Here is a 23,404-nt window from a genome sequence, read left to right as displayed (position 1 = left end):
AATAGAATCATTTAACACATTCACTTACACTTATCACATTCACATAATATACATTTAATGTATAATATCCATCCCTCAGAATATAATGCAATTTCTTTTATTAGTATATTACTGAACTTTTTATCAATTCTTTGCAATAAGTAGGTAATATAATCAACACAATAGTTAACAAGTATGCTGAATAAATTGTAACTAATATAAAGTCTGTCAACCACATTGAACTTAAAGGTCTGTTATTATAATAAAATGTCAAATATATACAGCTAATATTACATTTAATAGTTTGGATGGAAGTTGTGTAGAAGAAGGTTAAAAAAAGGTTACCTCAATTGTTACAAATATACCCATCCAACGTCATTGATTAACAGTACAATGACACTGGTTTGAATCAAAGGTGGTTTACCTGCTTCACAAACGCCAAACCTGACATTACTGATATATTGTTATATATAACCTTTCAGCATTTGTGTAACATATTTCTTTTGTATTTAGATATGTCATTTGCAAATGTAGGAGTCCATAACAAAAATGATACAATTAAAAGACAACAAGGATGTGCAAGTTTCAGCACCCATTTACTATACATGTATTTTAAAAGTAAATGGGTGCTGCATAGTAATTTTGTTCTTGATGATCAAGGGAAGATTTTTTTTACGATAATCTGACCATTATTGGCAAGAAAAATGTGGCAAATGCCTGTTGTCTTACACAATATAAATTTGCTGTCTGACAGGAATGAATAGCAAGGAAATATCATCTTATAATAACAATACTTGATATTTTCCTACTTGCTTTAAAGTCAATCCTTAACTTAAATGAATTTCAACACATGGTTATCTTAATGTAAGATTTTTTTTGCACATTTTTTCAAGAAATTCAGGAAATGAATATTATATGAACGGACCAATTAACCTGCCTGGAATCCATTTAGAATCCTCTCTTAATTCCTGATAATGAACCCATTTATAGAATGTTATAGTGACATGATCTAAATATAGTGTCAATATTCTATAAATGTAAAACATCCAATTAAGAAACAAACTGTTTGCTTTAATGAACTTATTTTAACACTGACAGAGCTTTGTTGCTTTTTTAGAGAATATCTGATGTTGTTACTTCAATGTAATTAATGTGTGATGTATCAAGTAAAAAGACGGCAGTTGTTGGACGTCATCATGAAACAATTTAAAGTGTCAGAAAACCACCAACACAATTATATAAAGTTATATAGAATGGTGAGAATTCATATCAGTTTTTTTGTACATAGGTAAATATGAACAAAGGTAAGATGAGTCACATGATTATGAACAAAGGTAAGATGAGTCACATGATTATGTACATAGGTAAGACAAACAAAATGTTTAGATTAATATTTTTGTGTATCATTACATTTGGATCACTTTTTTCTTATATGTCACTTTCTCCACTGATGTCATTTGACAAACATATTTTCCTGAAAGCTATCTATAGATAAAATGTCAGCCTCATATGCATATTTCCATGAAAGAGAGTAATTAATACAACATAGTAACTATTAATGAAGCCTTTGTTATTAAATTGTCATACGCTATATTGATTATTCATATGATACTGTTGAAATTAATAAAACAAAATGCTGTGTCTGTTTTCAGAATATCTAAGCTGCACTGTACATGTATCTATATATTTGTGGATAAACTATCCAAATTTCTTTAAGAACTGAAGAAATCTTTACTAGAATTACACTCAGTTCTCCCATATATAAAGTTTTAAAAAATGTACTCTAAGACTGCAGACTTTGGGTAGACTAGTGTACTGCAGTTTTTGAGTAAATTTCTCTAAATGGGTAAACTGCAGACTTTGGGTAGACTAGTTTACTGCAGTTTTTGAGTAGATTTCTCTAAATGGGTAAACTGCAGACTTTGGGTAGACTAGTTTACTGCAGTTTTTGAGTAGATTTCTCTAAATGGGTAAACTGCAGACTTTGGGTAGACTAGTGTACTGCAGTTTTTGGTTAGATTTCTTTAAATGGGTAGACTGAACTAAGTTAGTAGAATGCAGTCTTATTTGTGCTCTGTCTGTACATATTGTCTTTGTATATGATGATATACATGATAAAATAACACATCTTATTTATTAATTATAAATCAGCTATACTTAATATAAAATCAACGCCTTTATAATTGTAAAATCGTCAACGATTGTGATGTAAAGAGCAGGCTTCAAATAAAGTTTACATACAATTTTCAAAACAAAACAAAAATTCAGGGGTTCACTTTAAAAAACAATGTTATTTATTAATTATATATCAGTATACTTAATATAAAAATCAACCCTTTATAATTGTATGGATAAATATCTGACAGGACTGAACTGGACTTGTCCGTCTTTCAATATGGACTAAACAGTTTATTGTTTTAAGATGAAATTTCAAGATATGTACATACTGTCAATTAAGCAAATAGTGCTGATCCTGATCAGTTGGCATGGATGTGCCAGTTGATCTTGGTTTGCATTGCTTGAATGGACAGATTCTGTTGCTGCTCGCAGTCTCAGTAAGGAATAAAGAAAGAAGTGAAAATTTAAGAGTAGTTTTTAGCCATTTATTGCCCATACTCTCCAAAGATTTTACAGCGTTTTCATTGGTCATGGTTTGGTATAAGTAGCTAGCAGTAAATACTGTGGTGGCCAGCTACTGTGCCAACTTAACTGTGGCTTATAAAGAGCACTGAAGGTTTAATAACCTTCCTAGTACAAGATATAAACAGCTATAAAATGTTGTTGTTTTCTCCAGTCTTATAGTCTGTAGTTTCCATTCAGACTTAATCTGATTGCTTCTTGTAATACTTTAAAAGCCACCAAAATCCTGATTATTCCAGTTTATCATTCCAGGAGTAATGTTGTTACCATACATTATAGAAGATTTAATATTACTTCCTCATGATAGGAGATATTGCTTCCTCATAGGCAAAACATTATTTCCCTCATACCATTATTGCTTTTATTTGTATTAGAATTTTAAAAACTAAAATTGTGCAGTGTTTTACCTTTATTCATATATTTATATTCCTTTTTGCCAACCCTTTCAATTTCAGATAAAGGTTTTTCTTCTATGCTTCATCACTGAAAATAGATAGCAAAATAAATATAAACATATGTGATAATTTTATATACTAGATATAGAATTGAAAGTAAAAACTCATAAATCCTCATACAGACACAGAAATATACGTACTGTCAAACAAAGTTATATAATCCAGAAATTATTTTTGTAACATCTAATATTAATTTTTTTCTCTATTAAAAAACAAACTGACATTTTTCTTTTTCTCTAAAATCCAATTTGTGGTAAGTATAAAACCTGCTTTAGAAGTAAATGTCAAGATGGGGAATAGGAAATAAAAGATCATTTAAACAGAACATTTATTACAAGCCATTTTGTTGCTATGTCTAGCTTTAAATTGGAGACATATAGTGAATGTTATAACTGACTGATACATGTGTCTAGTCCCTGGAAGCTATATAATCAAATTTACATTCAGTTTGTATCTTGAGTAGGCTTTTTATCACCCTTGATTTGAACAACATTTTATTTCCAATCATCAGTTGCAATGTACAGTTGTTAAGTTTGTGCCACAATGCCACATGAAGTGGAGAATACATTTACTAAAAGCAGACTGCTTTCTAACATAATTTTTTATATACAAAAAAATGAATAAATAAAACTTTATATATTCAATGTTGAACAGCTTGCAGTATGATGTTATATTTATTTATAGGTCATCTGACAAGTCACTACTGGTTTATAAAGAAAGATTTTACTATTTTTATTATAATATGTATAACGTTGATATGCTCTGTTTTGATTTTGGAATATAGTCCAATGGTAATATAATTGATTTAAATGTCTAAAACTAAAAAGCTATAAAACTAAATTAATTAAAAGCACTGAGCTGCAGATTAAATAGATGTGTTAGCTGCTGTGATTGGTGCTATATGGCAAGATATATGTAATATCACTGGTAAATGCAAGATCACTGCTTTCTTTACAATGTTGATTAACATTTAATGATACATATACATAATATTACACAGAATCTTTGTCAACCAAACATCAGCTCCCTTAACAAATACAAAATCTATTATTATTTTAAATGATCTAAATCTTATAATGCAAGAAAAGCTTATTCTATAACTGCCACATATATTTAGCATCAGTACAAGTCCTTAGAGAATATATTTATTTTATACCGAACTGACACAGATATATTCTACCTGGTGTAATTCATCCACGATAATAGAAATTCACAAAGTTACCATTAATATTGCTATTTAATAACCATGGACTCTTCATGTCAACAAAAAATGGTATTATTCTATGGAAGTTATATTTGACTAGCAGATACAAATTATGTGATACTCAGAATAATTTCCCCTACAGGCCTCTTGATTTACAAAACAAACAGTATTTGGTTGTATTTGCCAATTTTACTCTTTCCAGTGTTGCTAAATAAGGAAAAGCTGTACAAAAATATTAGTTATTTATTTCTGATAGAGATTAAAAATGTCTGTTGTTGCAGCAGACAATATAAGATTATGTCTGTAGTGGTAGTAATATAGACATAATGTTTTATTTATTCTGCCAGACTGATGCAGTCATTTTTGTCCATGGCAACAGTTTTGCAGTCTTCTGACACCCAAATATAACAATATTAGACCTTATCATCTTAAGCTTATCACATATGTTGAGGAAGATAGAAAAATAAAAAAAAAACATAATCTTTACACAGTTAAAATATAAAAACAGGATTGCCTGTGCATTTATGATTTAAAAGAACAGTTAATTGTTTAAAAAATACGTAAGGAGATATCATCATCAAATGTCTTAGCCTGCAGACTTCTAATTGCTCTTGTTATTTTATTATGTTGCAATGTGACCTTCAATATGATAAAACTGTTTCAATAAAACTGAATTAATATAAGACAAATGTTATTTAAAATTAATTTTCTGACATTAGATAAATGGAAGACAAATTTATTACTACTGACTTGATAACACCCATTAACTTAATTGCAGACTATTATTCAAGTTTTTTAGCTTTCAGTGGGCACCTGAGGTCTTCCTTCAACTATAAAGCTGGTGATGCCGAATCAACAAAAAAATACTGATAAATTAATTTGTCTTACTTGCATTATTACCATTCATTGATTTATGAAAATTAAACTGACTTATATAAATGACACATTTCATTTTTTATGCAACACAATAAGTACAGCAGACTTTTTAATTCACTTATCCTTTACAATTAATACTTTATTCACCTGAACTAAATTTCAATCTGAAATTGTTAAAAAAAAATAATTTAATTTTCTTAAAGAAAAAGTCGTCTCTTACAAGGTTGATTGTCCAAAACCTAAACAAATATAATTTTGACCAGAAAATCATAAGTCTTCAGATGAAGTATTGATGTTGCTTAGGACAAATGAGCCGTGCAATGACAAAACCAACATTATGGGTTTGCGATCAGCATGGATCGAGACCAGCCTGCGCATCCGCACAGTCTGATCAGGATCCATGCTGTTCCCTTACCAACCCTATTACAAGTAGAGAAACTGATAGCAAACAGCATGGATCCTGATCAGACTGCGCGGATGCGGATCCATGCTGATCGCAAACCCATTATGTTGGTTTTGTCATGACGCGGCTCAAATGTTATATGCATCCTTCATAGCTCATCATTATAGACATGCAAATCTAGTCAGTAAAAAAGGAGACAAAACATGTGGCTACTTCTTGAGCATGTAAATGAGACAGATTGTTTATTATTTTCATATTTCATTATCATCAAATGTTCTCAATGATGGTAAAAATAAGCACTGAATTTCTAGGGTTAACAACCAGATTAAAACCATGTCCCCAGTGGGGAATAAAGTATTTACTAAGCTCCACTGAGTCTTTTATAAGACATACACTATTGGCATATATCTTAGAATTATATAAGTCTGCATGCTATAATATTCAGACAGTAAATAAGGTAGCATGTGGTCAGAAAAAATGTTAAGGTATTAACTCCATTATTAATGTAACAAAGACTGCCACATGACCTTGACTATTCTTAAGACATGATTATAAGGTCTTAAAAAAACTCTTTGTCAAAAGGGGGCATAATTATGATAAAATTCACAATAAAGATATATAACTCTTGTCAAAAATAGCAAATAAGATCACAAATAAGTTTTCAAAGCAAAATCTCAAATATTAGGTATAGTGAAAAAGTGAAGTGAAAAAGTGAGGTGGTACAAAATAAAATTATCAGAAGGCCAACATGTCAAAATCTTATAATGACAGTTACTTATACCCTTACAACTGGAAGTAGAGTGATCATTAACATATTTATAAAGCTTCAAATGCAAGACCTTAAAAGGTACATTTAAAATGTGGGGTAGTACAAAAATTAACAAAAGGTGTAAAGCTGATGCCATGGCTAAATAATAATGCCCAGGCATGTAAAATAGTTCTCCTTATTATATGAATATAAAAGTCAAGCTTATACAACCATGAACAACTTCTACTGGAAAATTCAATTGAAGAAATTTGCTATAGATGCAAAGTAACATAACAATTCTCAGGCACTGTGTCTAAATGACTGACAGAAAGTGAGAAGTAACGTACAGCTGTAGTGTGTAGGCTAGATATATGTTCTCAACATATTGATGGATGGAAAACCTTAAAGCAACATAAACCACTCAAATCTGTCAAATCCCAGGAGTAAAGGTGACCAATACTAAACTGATTACATTTCCACATGGCTCACATTCAAAGTTCAAAGTCTCCAGTTTCCTATGCTACACTGGCATAAATGAATTGCAAAATGATGGAATACTAAGTTACCATGTAATATAACAACAGATTGAGACGAAATTGATTCTATATTTAGATGAAATCAGATTGCTCCCTTAGAATGAAAGATGGCACAGCTGCAAAAAAAAAACCCTGTCAGATTTGAACAGTCACGTTTATACACCTCCATATATTTCTGCCTATATCGTCACCTTGGAGCAAAAAGTCATGTAACTGACATTTTTTTAAGAAAATCACTTTTTGTCATTATTTGGTTAGAAATACAAAGTTTCACCAGTCTCTGAAGTTTAGAAGCTGAATTTTGATAAAAAATTATATTGACACTCTTTTTAGCCAATGAGAACATATAAGTTACAAATTAATTAATTGAATGTTGTAATCATATGTTGATTTTTTTTCCAATTAACAAAAAAAACAACAGAAGTTGAATATTTAAGCTAGGCTTATACAATGAATGTATTCAAATTCTGAGATTAATTATGTCATTTTTAAAATGATTTACTTTACCCTAATGCAGCATGTAATTTTCTTTGTTTTTGTGCAACTTTTCTAAAAGATGGCTTGATAAAAATAACTGTGTATTTCTAATAAAAGAACAAAAAAATTAACCAACTTGGTAGTTACCAAGGAGTTTTTGAAGTACTTCATTTATACCGCACTTGTAAGAAACATTAAGCTTCAACATTTAAAGACAAGCTTTTAAACTCACATTAAAATATTAACCAATACATTATTGTTTATTACACAAGTGTCAGTAATTATGGCAGAATCTTGTACATTATAGCAATTGCTTCATTTATATATAGTTATTCAAATATTGATATTTCTGTTATAACAAAGTTGCCATCCAAGTGTTAAGTTATAAAAAAAAATATATTGATATTTAACTCAAAGGTGCTGAATGTTTTACATTGACTTGTCCATCTTCCACTTTTGGAACTGTATTTAAAGTTGATCAGCCAACATTATAATAGAGCCTGATCAGACTGCCAAGATGTGCATTCTATACTAAGGCACTTTTAGTTATAAATAAACTTGCAACTAGGGTTAATTACTTGATTTCTTTGATTTTGGTAAATAGATGAACAGTAAAATTATATTCCATTTACGACAATTTCTTTTTTCTTAACCAAGTTCTTAAATCAAATTTACATTTTTAAGTCAGTATAAGATAGATAATATCAAGATAACATCTTCTTTGTTAAATTATTGTCAAAATCTTAATATCCACTACCAATTATTAATTAACACAATTACACAAATCTGTACGATTTTTACCTGGTATTGAAACTAAATAACTATAAAAGATCAATAAGTCAGTAACATTATACATATCAGAAAAATATTTTGAGAAACCAAATACATATAATACCTCAATGATCCATATAGTTTTACCAAAATTGATATTAAATTGATGTCCCATAATAACCTGACCACATGTTAACAAAATAAATATATCACCTATCAAAATACACAATTCAAAAAAGAGCTGTTTTTATGAATAGATTTTTTTTAAATAATTATAAAAGAATATACCCTTTAAAATCCAAAATTTTTTGTAACTAAATCATTAAATATTCCAAATTTGAACACATCAAGACAAAGTGCTTTGATTGACTCATCATGAGTCAAGACGGAAAAACACATAGAACTGTGATCATTATAGTGCATGTTAACAGAGATCAATAAACACAGAAAATGCATTCTAGCTTTGTCACCCTTTGTGTAATAGAGACTGATTTTTCATTCATGAATAAATTTAACATCTGCTACTAGCTTCCTGAATTAAAGGACAATAAAATTAATATGGTAATTACCCTATTGAACTCTGGGCTCGTTGATGGGGAAAAAAAAAACAATTATCAGATAAATTTCTATTTTTGAAATGTTGCTAAACTAAAATGTGACAATAACTTCTGACAATAAACATCTAAAATATGTTGTTTTTTTTATATTTAAACATTAAACTCAGACACTAGATAATTTCAGGACATGATGGAAAATTTATAATAACTATAGAAACTGTGATTCAGAAATAAAAAAGAAATAAAATGACAAAACACTCAGATACCAATAAATTTGTAGGCCTGGATCTCAGTTTTATCATATATTACATACAGGTATATATACATTGTATCATTTGTATCAAACTTGTTTACTATGTCTTTAAAGCAGCTAAATTTGAGTAACTTGTATAATTATGTCCTGTGATTTTAAAAGTTAAGTGATTTCAGAATATAAGTACTACTAAGATAAGTAATTAGTACATTATAATCAAGACATTTCAATATGTTAATTCCTTTTACCTACATTATTAATTCTCTTTAAAAATCATACCATTACCAATGCAGATCTGATGAGAACAATTTTCATGTTAAGTGTCACCCTTAACCTGAAGAAATTTAACCATTTCCAAAATATATTTAAAGCCTCTGACTTAAAGAATCTATTGTGCAAAACAATTTATAAAAATATAATGTAATTATAACAGAAAATCAAATATAAAATGCTCATTTCAAACTGCAAATTATTGGACTCTTTCATAATGAATAAAAACAACTTTTAAATTAAACTAAAGCAAATCAATCAAAAATTTAAAAGCTCGAAACAGAACAGCATTGCATAATTGGCTGGGATGCTTAATTAGAAAGTGTGCACCAGAGAATTAAAACTTAAATAACTTTACATGAAGTATTTGCCAAACAATTGCCAAAGACAATTCCAAGAAATTAACATTTCAAGACAGATTTTCTAAACTAAAGGTGTATATCAGTAACCAAGATAAAGGGCATGTCAAACTGTAATTGACTGATTGTACTTCAGTTACAACTTATTACCAAGAGGAACATTTTCTTTGTGTGGCAGAATAAGCAAAATTCCAAACAAAACCTTCTAAAATACCAATGAATATCCTGAAATTGTAATTCATTGTAGAGTTAATTACACTTTCAAAATGAAACTTCATGAATATTACATGTTTAATGTTGTATAAAACAATTTCTGCTACTGGGTTGATAAGATACGAAATATGCAAAACATGCTGAAATGACATTTTGCACAATTTTTAGATATGTTACAATTAACTGTAATGAAACAATGAAATATCTCCTAATATCTTTGTTAAACCTAATTACAATCATGAGGGCCATGAAGGACTTTGATCGCTCAACTGAGAAACAATGCAAGAATGTCAAAGTTAATGTTATTTTAAGTCAAGAATTTAACTTGATCTATTGAGCTTTGTCCACCACCACAACTTTTCAACCATTCAAATAATTTACAGATTTTTGGCACTGTGAGTCCAAAAGATTATTCCTAGTGATGTCACCAAACAATGTGTACCAGTTTTGAGGAGACATCGTTCAGCCTTGATGACTTTCTTGTCTGACAAATTGTAATGTTTTATTAGGGCTGTTTTTGTAAAGGATCATCATAAGATCACTCATTGAGTTTCATCAAAATCTGCAGTGTTCTGGACATGCCATTTAAGAGAAATTTCAATTTTTAGTTCCAACAGGAAACATATTTTAAAGTTAAAGTTGAAGATGGACGGCACACGCTAGTTGACACACACTGATCACATAACACATCTTAGCACAATGTTCCAAACATCAAATACTTGAACAGTAAATGAAATTAATTACTGCAAATATTGTGTATCTAAATTTGAAATGAATTGACTAAAAGCAACAATGCAAACCTAAATGCTCAAATTATAAAAGGACCAGACAATTATATTGTGTTCACTTAAGTATTGAAATTGATGGATTATTGTTGAAAGACAATAAAAAATCTCCTGCATTATTAAAACAGGCTTTTTTTGCTGTAATTACAAAAGTGCACAGGTGTTCAAAGGAATATCTAAATGCAAAAGAAGATGCATTTTTAATTCAGCACTTAAATTGCCAGACTATTATCTGTAGCCCACAATTTGATGTATGAGTAAGACCAAGTCTTATAATGCCTCTGAAAAATAATACAGGTGTCTGAACCTGGAATGCAGTTTCTTTTACCAGCACACTCTCCATGGAAAATCTGCAATGTTAAATACAGAAACTTTTAACTTTTTGAATACATTAATGGCAATTATGGTGCATTTTAATGGCAATAATAAATAAATAATTAATGTTTCAAATAGCAATAATGGTGCAAATGGCAAAATGATGCAAATGGCAATATTGGTGCAGCAAAAGACAATATTAGTGCTCATGGCATAATTGTTAAGAATGGCAATAATGGCATGTTAATGACCATGGAGTAGAAACCAAAGGACTGAGTTGAGTCTTTATAATGAATGTTGTTGTATTGTAATGTTTAAACTTTTGCAAATAAAACAAATGATTAATCCAAAGTCAAATCATGACAAACCCTTTAATTACGGTTTATGTTAATTTCTACCTATGTTCATATAATTTGTATATGATTAAATGAATTATAAAAGAACTGAATTACTATAAAACTTTCACATCATTTTGTCACAGTGTATCATATTGATGATGTAGGGAGTTTTCAACAAGAACACATTGATTCAATACTTCATACTAGAACAGTTTTAACAAATGTATATTAATTTCCTGGGGGCAGAGAACACAACAGCACAATCTAATAAACTGAGACCAAGAGAAATGCTATAAGGTTAATGACACAAATCTGTCCATTTCCCTAGTATTGTAGCCTGTCACATATGGCATTTGCACCATACAACATTTTCTAAATTAGAAAACCAAAAAATATTTTTGTTCTTTAAGGCCTGAGGTTTTGGCCTAAATGGCAAAGATTATCTGAAAATGAAAAACTTCAGTCAATTATCAACAACTTAAAGGACAGACTCTCAGAAAATAAAACAGTTAATAGTGGCCAAAATACTAAGATCTTAATACTTGAAGAAGAAATGTCTAAACTAAAAATTACAAATCAGTCCTTAAAACAAGAAAATAAAGCATTGCGTGAAAAGGCCTCTGCAAAGCAAATACAACAAGATTGTATTAACACACTCCAGACAGATGTGTCATCAATAAAAGAGCAATTCGAGGAACTTGCAAGCTCACTTGACCATGTGAAAAACAGAATAGAGAATGTGTCATCAAAAACAGACATTAACTCACTCCAGCATGAAATGCAACAACTAAGGAAAGAACTTGTAAATGATGGTGGTATTCAAAATAAAATATCAACAACAGTCCAGAAAGCGAATCAGAACACAAAAGACTTTGTCACATCATCAAAAAATACAAAGTCATTATCACCATCAAAGCCATGCCAAAAAACAGCTGACACAGAAAAAAATTCTTCTTCACCTGAAAGAAGCACAAATCCAACAACAAAGAAATATGAGGTACTCATCCTGGGAGATTCCGTAACCAAGGGACTTATACGAAAGAAAATGAACTCACAACAAGTAAATGTAAGCATAAAATCAACCAGTGAAGCAACCATTCAGGACATAAATAAGATAATAAGTCACAATATAACACAGACAAAAGAAGCTGATATAATCGTCCTACACACAGGCATAAAAAACATCTCAAATGCGAACTCTCCTCAGTCCATATGTGAAGATTTTACTGACCTAGCTACTTCCATACAATCAGCAAACCAAAATGTGAAAATAGCTGTATCATCCATTCTGCCAAAAAGGAGAGATTTATTATCAAGAAAAAATATTGATGAAGCAAATAATCTACTAGAAAAGCTTTGCAAGAACAAAGGATTCCTCTTCCTAGATAATACCAGCGCATTCATGAAATATGATAAGGTAAATCAGAATCTCTACTATGATGAAGTACAACTGAATAAAGAAGGTTCAGCTATATTGGGAAGGCAAATTAATGCAGGCATTAGAAAAATCCTTGGGATTTATACCAACAATTCCGGACAACAAGAAAACAATTTCTCTAGAGAAAGTGTAAATTTTCGGAATGCCAACATCTGGCATGGAAATGCTCGGCGACATCAACATCCCCATCAAAGATTCCGAATGTATCAGGGACCATGGAATCCCTGGCCAAAGACAACATGGATGAGACCACACCAGTTTTATTAAATGAAAACCGTGATGAAACTGTACTGAACATTACAAATCAAAATGAAAGGATAACAAAACATATTAAACCTATTTCTGAAAATCAAAATTCTATGAATATGATGAAAGAACAGATTTGCCTCTTCAAACTTTGAGTGAAATAACATTCGAAAAAAATAGGAATTAACTTTTTTTATTTAAACATTCACTACCTGTATCCTAAAATAGATGAAATCAAAAATTTAGCTGACAAATATCCAGACATTGACATATTAGGTCTACAAGAAAATTTCCTAAGTGATATTTTTGCTGACTCAGATATATCTTTAAACAATTATCAACTCTTTAGACGTGACAGAAAATCAAATGGTGGTGGACTTGTTTTGTTTGTTAAAAATTCATTGCCATGTGAACTAAGATCTGATTTACAATCTGAAGATATTGAATCAATTTGGCTCGAAATGAAACTTGAAAAGCAAAAACCTTTTTTGATAGGTTACATTTATAGGCCACCTTCGTCATTAACTTCATGGAATGATAACATTGAAGAAATTCTTGGGAAAAAAATTGTTGAAAAAAAAAGAAATAATTATTTTTGGAGATTTTAACTATAATTTTTGGAACTACAGGTTCAAATAACTCAGCATGGAATAATATTATTAATACATTTAATCTGTCACAACTTATAACACAGCCTACAAGAGTTACATCAACATCATCAACTATTATTGATCATGTCTATAGTAATCAATCACAAAATATATCATACATTACTGTCCCTATACTTTCTATTAGTGACCACTTTCCAATAATTTTCACAAAACGAACTATCAAAAATGTTAATAAAGGTCCAATTCATTTTACAATCAAATACAGGTACTTAAAGAACTTCAACGCTGATAAATTTCTAGATGATCTGTCAAAACAACCATGGTCCCTTATTGATATGTTTAATGATCCAGATGACGCTTTAGACACTTTTAATAAATTATTTTTGGAAACTCTCAATATACATGCTCCATACAAACAAAAACGAGTTAAGCATAAAAACCAAGCTGATTGGTTCAATGAGGATATAGCTAATGCAATACATAACAGGGACTATGCAAAAAAGAAAAATAATGTTGATAACTTCAAATATTGGAAATTAAAAAGTGAAAAAAACTTATTCATACAGCAAAAAAAGATTTCTTTCATTATGAAATAAACTCAAACAAGAAAAATCCTAAAAAACTTTGGAAAAACTTGAAAAACCTATCAGGCAAAACAAATGTTCAACAAAATTCTTACATAAATGATGAGAATGGTTTACCGATAACTGATCCAAAATTAACAGCAGAAACCTTTAATACTTTCTTTGCAAGTGTATTTGAAAAAGCTGAAAATGTATCAGAAGGATTATCATATGAATTGAAAACTGCTTTACAAGAATCGGTTAAATCCAAAATTTCAAATCAGTCAAATAAATATGAAATACCCTTTGTTGACTTAAGCTATGTAAATCAGAAACTCAATAGTCTAGACGCCACAAAAGCAACAGGCCTAGATGGTATTGGTGCAAAATTCCTAAAAACAGCAGCTGATGTCATAAGTAAACCTCTATGTAGTATTATAAATCTAAGCATAAAAAGTGGAAAATTTCCAACTCAGCTAAAAACAGTCAAAGGTAACGCCAATTTACAAAAAAGGACCAAAGGGAGACAAAAATAATTACAGACCAATTTCAGTACTTCCCTTATCTCTAAAATAATTGAAAAACATGTATCAGACCACTTAAAGCTCTATTTAGAAACAAACCATTTACTTTACACTGCTCAATCAGGTTTCAGGGCACATCATTCATGTGAGACAGCTCTTACAAATATAATTGATAATTGGATCAGTGCTCTGAATGATGGCAAACTTGTCGGAACTGTTTTTCTAGACTTATCAAAAGCCTTTGATTTAGTAAACCACCAAATTCTTCTAGAAAAACTACCTTTCTATAATTTCTCTTCACATACTATAGATTGGATAAGATCATATCTATCAGACAGGTCACAAAAAGTAAATGTGTCTGGTGTTTTATCTGAACCAGCTGAAGTTGTCTCAGGAGTGCCTCAGGGCTCAGTCCTTGGGCCCCTACTATTTTTGATATACATAAATGACATCCATCTTCATGCTAAACAGTCAACTACCGATATGTTTGCAGACGACACTTCCCTTACTTCTACTGGAAGTACTTTAACGGAAATGAATTATAATCTTCAAACTGATCTTGATAGTGTTAGCACATGGTGTAGGCAAAATGCAATGATATTAAATGCACAAAAACTAAGGCCATAAATTTCTCTTTAAAAAATACTAAATCAAAAAATACTGCTTCATCTACTCTGCACCTTCAAAACAAAGAGATAGAATTTACAGACACTGAAAAACTGCTAGGAGTCCAGGTTGACAAAAATCTTAAATGGAAAACACAAATTCAAAAAATATTATTAAAAAATGCAATTCACAGCTCTATTTGCTTCTTAGAATCAAACAGTACCTTGATCTCCATTCAGAAAACTCTTTTTTAATGCTTATATTTTGCCACATATTGACTACTGTTGCACTATTTGGGGAAACTGCAGTAGTGAATTACTTTCGCAAATTGTGAACTTTCAAAAAAAGAGCTGCAAGAATTATTTTAGACAAAAGTTTTGATACCCCATCAAATATTCTATTTAAAGAATTAAATTGGATGTCCTTTGATCAAAGAATTATGTACAAAAAGGCAATCCTCATGTATAAATCTATAAATGAACCATCCTTTCCTATTTATATGAAAAATAAATTCCAAACAATAAATGACAAACATGACTTTCACTTAAGATCTATACAAAATGAAAAACTAACTGTACCCAAACCAAAAACAGAATTTTTTAGAAAATCATTTAATTACTCTGGTCCTGTGGTATGGAACAGCATACCAATCCATATTCGAAATTCTGATACCCTGAGGAAATTTCAATCCTCCTATATCCAGTGGCAATTTTCTAACTAATTTTTTGTACATATTGTTTCAAAAACATATACTTTCCATGCTGAAGTTATGAAAATGTCACTTCTCTATGTAAGAAGAAAAAATTGTTTACTTATTTATTGTATTGATATGATGTTTAATGTACATATTATGTTGTCTAAATGTTGATTGTGATTGTATTTTATGTTGTTTTGTATATACTGAGGCCCGCATGGAAGATCGGGAAACTGAATGTGTTAGCCTCATAAAATAAAGTCGTTACTTACTTACTTACTTACTTACTATATCCATACCATTTTAGTAAGAGAACATTAAACAATAAAAACTTTATATCTTAAAGTATTACCCTTTAATAAATCATGATTCCCTAGATCATTGTTTTACAAATATAAATGTCAACTCAGAACTCTAATTTTGTTGCAAATAAATTGCAGAAAATTTAACAAAGAATCAATTATTTAACACCTAGAATGATTTCAGATGCAGTAAAGATAATTTAGATTACTGCTTTTAAACATTAGATAAGCAATAAAGTTTACTAGGTTGTTACAATCAGATAATTGTCTAGAATTTAACAATTTAAACATTTTCAAGAGAAAGTAATAGCTATTTTAAAACTCTCATATTGGTATATACACATTATATAAACCAAATCACTGTACCCTTTCTTGAGAGCCAATACCATTCAATGTGGACTGATTATGCTAAAGAGCATGTGTTGCTTTTGATCACGGCACCTTACTTGGGAGCCTATTAATTTTATTTTAACTTGTACCTTACTTGTGATAACAGGAAGTAGACTTGTATATTTACTGTGAGTAATGGAACATTCCCAGTAATGTTTGAATTACTGAACTTACTAGTATGTAATACTTATAAAAAGCAGTCTAACAATGCATGTACATATATAGTCCTCCTATTTATATCCTGGTAAATACAGTCACATCGCATGTAGCTTCTTTCTTTATTATAAATAATGTTGTCATAACTGACTATTTGACAACCTTTTTACTTTGTTTATTTCCTTGATAAAACAAACCCTCTAAGACTGATTCTGCATAACATTATCCTTAAATGACATTTATAAAGCCTCTCACTTGTATATGAATACAATAATTGTAATGTAAATAAAAAGAGATCTATTAATCTTCACACAAAACTATTGTGTTATATGGACTTTACTCCACCTTGAATTATAGTCAGCTGTTTATACATCACAAACCATGTGAAATTCCCTAAAATCTAATCAGAAATGACTTAGTCTTAGTTGGTCATTCAACACATACAAAATATTAATGAACTTATTAACATATGCAGACTGACTTATTTTTTGTAGTATTAATTTATACAGATACCAGCTAGCTTCTGTTTGATGGTTACTGTACAGACTGTATTAGTGTCACAAGTTTCCACTGAAGCTGTTATGTAACAATCAGAAACTAAACAATTTCTAAAAAGGATAAAATACAGATCATTTAATAATGTATGTTACCATTAGGAAACTCAAAGATTTATGTACAGGCAGACAGACTGTTGTCTCATGTAATTACCATATTACTGTAAATTTCCAATTAACCTCATGTTATTTTCCTGAAAAGCACAATTTTAAAACCATTAAAAAATTCCTGTTACCATGACCACCTGTACAGAGTAGAGAAGAGCTGTCTCTTTATAAAATCAATTTGTTACCTCAAATAAAAGTGAAACTAGATAGAATGTTAATAGAAACTTGAAGTTATGTAAGACAATTTTAGTGACAATTTAGAGCATATGTATACATGTATGTACTTTTTTGCATTACACTTAATCAGGATTATCAATTATGACATTAAAGTGACCTTTCCTGTGATATTTTAGATTATAAATATTCTAAGAGATGTGCACAATAACTCACAATGAATTGTAAAGTAACATCATTCCCTAAGTTTGACAAAAGACTGAACAGTCCTGAATAGCTATTCTTTAATGCTGAACACTAAAACAAAGGGGGGCGTTCATGGCCGAGTGGTTAAAGTCGTTGACTTCAAACAACTTGCCCCTCACCACTGGACTTTGGATTCTTTCATGAGAGGAAGCTATCCAGCTATCTTACGGAACCTCGGTGGTTCTACTCAGGTGCCCTTAGGCACCTGAGGTCTTCTTCCACCAGTAAAGCAGCGAAGTGGAATGTCGCCATATGACCTATAATGTGTTTGTGTCCAATTAAACAAACAAACAAACAAACTAAAACAAAGTTTTAAGAAAGACCTGGCTGCATGGGTTTGAACTCATGCATGCAGAATGATGGTGCATAGCTTGATACATACAGAAATGATTCACAGAGATGTTTACAAGTTAATTCATCTGCGTAGGAGAATGACCATGCAGTACTCAATTCCAGACAAAGTATTAAGAAGTTACATAGTTCTTATGGGAAACTATTCAATATTCCGATAACAATTCCCAAAGCTACAGCATAGCTGACAACATAGATTTATGGAAATATTTGTATAAGAAAATAATTAATGATACAAGTCATGAATAAAAACATATTGGCAAATAAACTCTGCATGTCAATAGCACACCACTACCCCCACATCCCATTTTGTCACTAAAGAACTGCACAATATTGCTGAATATAAATTGTTTGATTTTTTTTTTAATTCTTTGTCCAAATATGCTAATAATGACCTAATAAATGGGCATGACTATGTTAATCTTCAATAAATATATATATTTATCTATATATGCTTCCCTCGTCCCAACACTCAAAAGTTGTCCCCACACTCAAAAGTGGGGAAGCCATTAAAGGTGGCATAACCAAACATGTTTACACAGAAAAGAACTTGTAATGAGTTAACATTTCCTGGAGCAATTAAAGCACAATGGTAGCAGAATTGATTGTTACAAAATGTTTACTCTTTTTTTAAAATGTAACTATACATGTACTTATTCACATCTTAAATTGTAGATTTAATATTCCATTAGGTTTTACCAGCAGATGCTGATTTATATATGGCTGAGTGGTTAACGTGTCAAATAATAATCTAATCATCACTAGCTACATGGGTTCAAACCCAGTCAGTGCAAAGTTGTTGTTTCCTTGAGCAAGAAACTTTACACTCATTGCTCAGTACTGGTTGGTTCCAGGAACAGATTCGACTATAGCTTCCTACATAATCGAACTAAAATATATTCTGTATATGAAAATTCCTTTTTTCCTCTATGTGATCCATTTAAGTTGCAAATAATACGCAAGCAAAAATTCTTTTATCAAACATTAACATGTTGCTACAAATCAAAGATTATACTTTACCCTGACAAAAACCCAAAACATTAGTTAAATCTATCTATCTAACATTTATTCCATTAAGTTCAGGAGCCAACCACACACAGCAATACATAATAAAGTTTGTAAAAAAACCAAGCACACAATAATTGTAAATCACAATAATGTATTAATGTTAGCATCTGTTACCAAGGATAAGCTGTTACATGTCAGAATTCTTTCAACATCTTTCTTACAAGAAGCTCAAACCTACTTATAACATGAGTACTTGATCAATATGTATAAATTTACCAACCACCTACACATATAAACATGCTTAACTCTTTGAACATGACAAGTCTGTGCCAGCAGTAAAGATCCAGTAATCCAGGCTGCTTCTACAGTTCCCTTAATGTAACAGCGTAAGAGTCATTCATAGCAAATTATTTTACAGTAGGACTGACATTTAAAGGTCAGAGATAAGTATGATTTTTTTATCAATAAGATATCAATTACATTGATTTAACATTGAACAAATTATAAACAAGCCTAGCAGATATTTATTTACTCTATGTAGTAATAGGTTATTTTGTTTGCTAGTTTTATAGGAGGTTTTTACCTGTATATTATAAGTAAGTTATTTGCCTATTCAGTGTCCCTGTTATACCAAAACATTGTCTGCCAAAATAAACCAGTACTGTCCCTGTTATACCAGTACTGTTCCTGCCAAAATAAACCAGTGCTGTTCCTGCCAAAATAAACCATTACTGTCCCTGTCATACCAGTACCGTTTCTGCCAAAATAAACCAGTACTGTCCCTGTCATACAAGTACTGTTTCTGCCAAAATAAACCAGTACTGTCCCTGTTATACCAGTACTGTTCCTGCCAAAATAAACCAGTACTGTCCCTGTTATACCAAAACATTTTCTGCCAAAATAAACCAGTACTGTCCCTGTTATACCAGTACTGTTCCTGCCAAAATAAACCAGTACTGTCCCTGTTATACCAGTACTTTTCCTGCCAAAATAAACCAGTACTGTCCCTGTCATACCAGTACTGTTTCTGTATAATAAACCACTATCGTCCCTATTATACCAGTACTGTTCCTGCCAAAAAGAACTAGTAATGTCCCTGTTATACCAAAACTGTTCCTGTAAAAATAAACCAGTACTGTCCCTGTTATCTGGTTATACCAGTACTGTTCCTGTCAAATAAACCAGTACTGTCCCTGTTATACCAGTACTGTTCCTGCCAAAACAAAGCATTACTGTCATTGCTATACCAGTACTGTTCCTGTTTTAGTCCATCACCTGTGATTTATCAAATGATACTATGGTTGAAACAGATAATAGCTTAAAGGGGACAGGTCTACAATGTGGACATTTTTTAAATATTGATAAAAACAATAGAAATGTATCATTTGGATATACTCATAAAATATTGCTTGAGAAAAAAATGTTGATATAAAGTTTTTATTGATTTAATATGAAAAATTCATATGATGAATAATATTTTATTCAAAAACATTTTATTATCTGCTATATAAATATATGCAATAATGTATCCCACACTTGCAGACAACATCCATATACATATATATAATTATGTATATTTTTTGTGGTTTGTTGTAAGGTCTGATACTAAATACTATCAAGGTAATTATTTTTTGTATTACTACCTTTCCATTATTATGTGACCAGAACAGAGATTAATTCCCATTTCTTATAGCAGTATTGAACCTTTTGAAAATACTGTGTGAATAAAAATAAAGCACCAGACTACCAGTAATGTCCTCCAGCTACCAAAAATGCCAGAAGTTTTAATGATCAACTAATTTATGGATTAGTAGAAGCAACGTTTTGTATAGCTGTATTGTTGTTGTTTTTTCACAAAAAATATATTACTTTTTGCTAACACAGCATTCTACTACAAATGTATAAACAGGTTAGTAAAATTAACTATGGTATAATACTATTTATTCAAGAAGAATTTTATTCTGAAATTTTCTGCAGTATTTATTTCAAACAAGACAGATTGCCAAGTCCTGAGTAGATGACCCATTAATATACCTATATCCACACCAGTGGCAATTTAACATTGCCATGTTTTGAAAGTTTATCAGTGTATGATATTCAACAATAGTATAATGTTTCAAAACATTGCTTTCCAAATGATAAAAACTATATCTTTGATAAATAGCATAGTATTAGTTTATAAAAGATTAAGGAAAACTGGTTTATCAAAGCATTTGAAACTTCATATTCAGGGGTCTAATGGGTTCAAATCTGGTCTTGGGTTCAAATGCCAATGAAGATTATATTCTGTTTTGGCCTCCTAAAATCCACACAGGCTAAATTGAGTGGACACCATTATCTAATCATATTTAATGATATTTGAACATAGAAATTAAAATTACTTATTATAGAGAAAATGAACTTAGTTACCAACTTAGATGTTTAAAGAAAATAAAATTAAAACAATTAATTTATTTGTTTTAATCTTTTTTAGTTGCAAATAAAGGCATGGAACAATCACTTTGAAAAAAAAATCACTAATGTTTTTCTCCTCCCTTTCCTTTGCTGATGAAAGTTTTAATCAGTTCAATTATTCTAATTTAGCTTAATTAATCCCAAGGGAAGAAATGTGCCCAATGTTGAATAATTAAACCAAATTGAACCATTCACAGGGAATTTCAAAACAATTAATTTAATTTGTTTTCCTGGCTCACTGTTGGAATTTAATTATGACAACACTCCATTCACTATGTAAAACAATTTGAATATGCTAGACAAAAGTTTCAATATTTAACTAAAATTTTAAAAATAATAAGATTATCATAAATAAAATAGAATTTTTACCTTTTTTCTCCTGTAAAATCCAAATCATATTGTCATATACTATAATGCCTTAGTAATGCAATAAAGAGAACTATTCTAAGCCTTCACTGGTGTAGAATACAACATTGTATAATAAAATCCTATTTCATTACTTATTATACATCCAGCTTTAACACGATTAATCCGTTCTTCTAGTGCATTATACTGTTGTCATCTTGTTATTACAACAGAGTATTCCTCCAATAAACTCATGAAAATATACAAACATTATTTTGCTGCTATTCGAACAAGCAGAAAAATCACTGCAGCATCTAGCCCTACTATCTATTAATTGTTCTCCTGCCGTGCATGTGCTTAAATACTAGCAGTTAGCAACTCACAGTTTAACTGTTAGAATAAATATCACTTATATTAATATATACATTGTATCTAACAGTACAACATTTCAGTATTTTAACAGTTAAAGCATAAGAATCAGTGGTATATCTTAATTAAAGGTATTTCATTATTTGTCCCCAAGTCGGTATTAACCGGAGGAACAGATAGCCGTGTTTAAGGATCGATCCACTATCTATCAATCAATATCAATCATAGTGGCGAGAGATAAAGATCAGCAGAGCTGTATCAACACGACAGATACATGGGTGATATGTGATCAGAAATAGCTTGTTAACTCGTAATTACTTCAGGGTGGCAGTGTTATAGGGTCAATATTACTATAGATTTTCAATTATCATTCAACAATATTAACTGTTATACAATCAGTGTTGCTGAAATCCGGGAAGCATTACAACTTGATTACTCAGCAAAATATTGTACAGTAGAAAGAAATACCGTAGTTTTTGACCAGCATGCTTGACTTAAGGCTATAATTGACTCAAATTTTATGTAATCATATTCAAACTCATAAAAGGGGCAAATCAAACTTGTCAAAAACTATAACAACAAGTTGGCGATAAATATTTTTTCCTAAATTAACTTTCATTAAAACATTCTAAAGCTTTATTTTTACATATTTATTTTGAATTAAGTGATTATTATACATATTTGTTTTTACAAAACTTAATTACATTGAGACAGTTACATTGTTTCTAATTAATCACCAATTTATGTTTGAAAAAAAAAGGAGCAGTTAAGTATCAATTTTATATTGACCAATGGAAATCTGAATTCATCTTGCATTGAAATCCTACAAGATACCATTATATCTACAGGAACACTGGTTAACAATCATCAACACTGTTGTTTATAGTTGATAAACCAACAGAAAACAAGTGTTATCTCTATCAAGACTCAGCTTATAATCAGCCTTTCTAAAATGTTCTATCTCATTTTGCATTGCAAGAACAACAACAACAAAAACCCCTGCATCAGCAACTCCTGTAATACCCCTGCGAAATGAAATGCATGAAGTCAAGAATATTTCATACTTTAAAGAACTGTTCATGAACT

The 23,404-nt window shown here is 30.4% G+C and overlaps 1 protein-coding gene across 2 annotated transcripts in view; it reads right to left on the bottom strand.

The window, feature by feature from the left end:
• The window catches only part of LOC132736759 (G protein-activated inward rectifier potassium channel 3-like), a 43,749-nt gene extending 21,458 nt beyond the window's left edge, over positions 1 to 22,291 (bottom strand). The window contains exons 1-2 of one of the 2 annotated variants that reach the window (XM_060723965.1): positions 21,974 to 22,291; positions 3,027 to 3,102 (exon numbers count right to left, since the gene is read on the bottom strand). The gene's annotated coding sequence lies outside the window, so the exon portion shown is untranslated. Of the gene's footprint in view, positions 1 to 2,426; positions 2,555 to 3,026; positions 3,103 to 21,973 lie in introns of those variants that run through there. The other variant, XM_060723966.1, reaches the window with a different exon arrangement.
• Positions 22,292 to 23,404: the final 1,113 nt, after the last annotated feature.

This window comes from Ruditapes philippinarum, unplaced genomic scaffold (genome assembly GCF_026571515.1).
Source record: "Ruditapes philippinarum isolate M1 unplaced genomic scaffold, ASM2657151v2 ctg1457_1_1_1_1, whole genome shotgun sequence".
Taxonomy (NCBI): Eukaryota; Metazoa; Mollusca; class Bivalvia; order Venerida; family Veneridae; genus Ruditapes; species Ruditapes philippinarum.
Note: the sequence above shows the minus strand (reverse complement) of the source record. Positions and strands in the feature narration are given on the sequence as shown.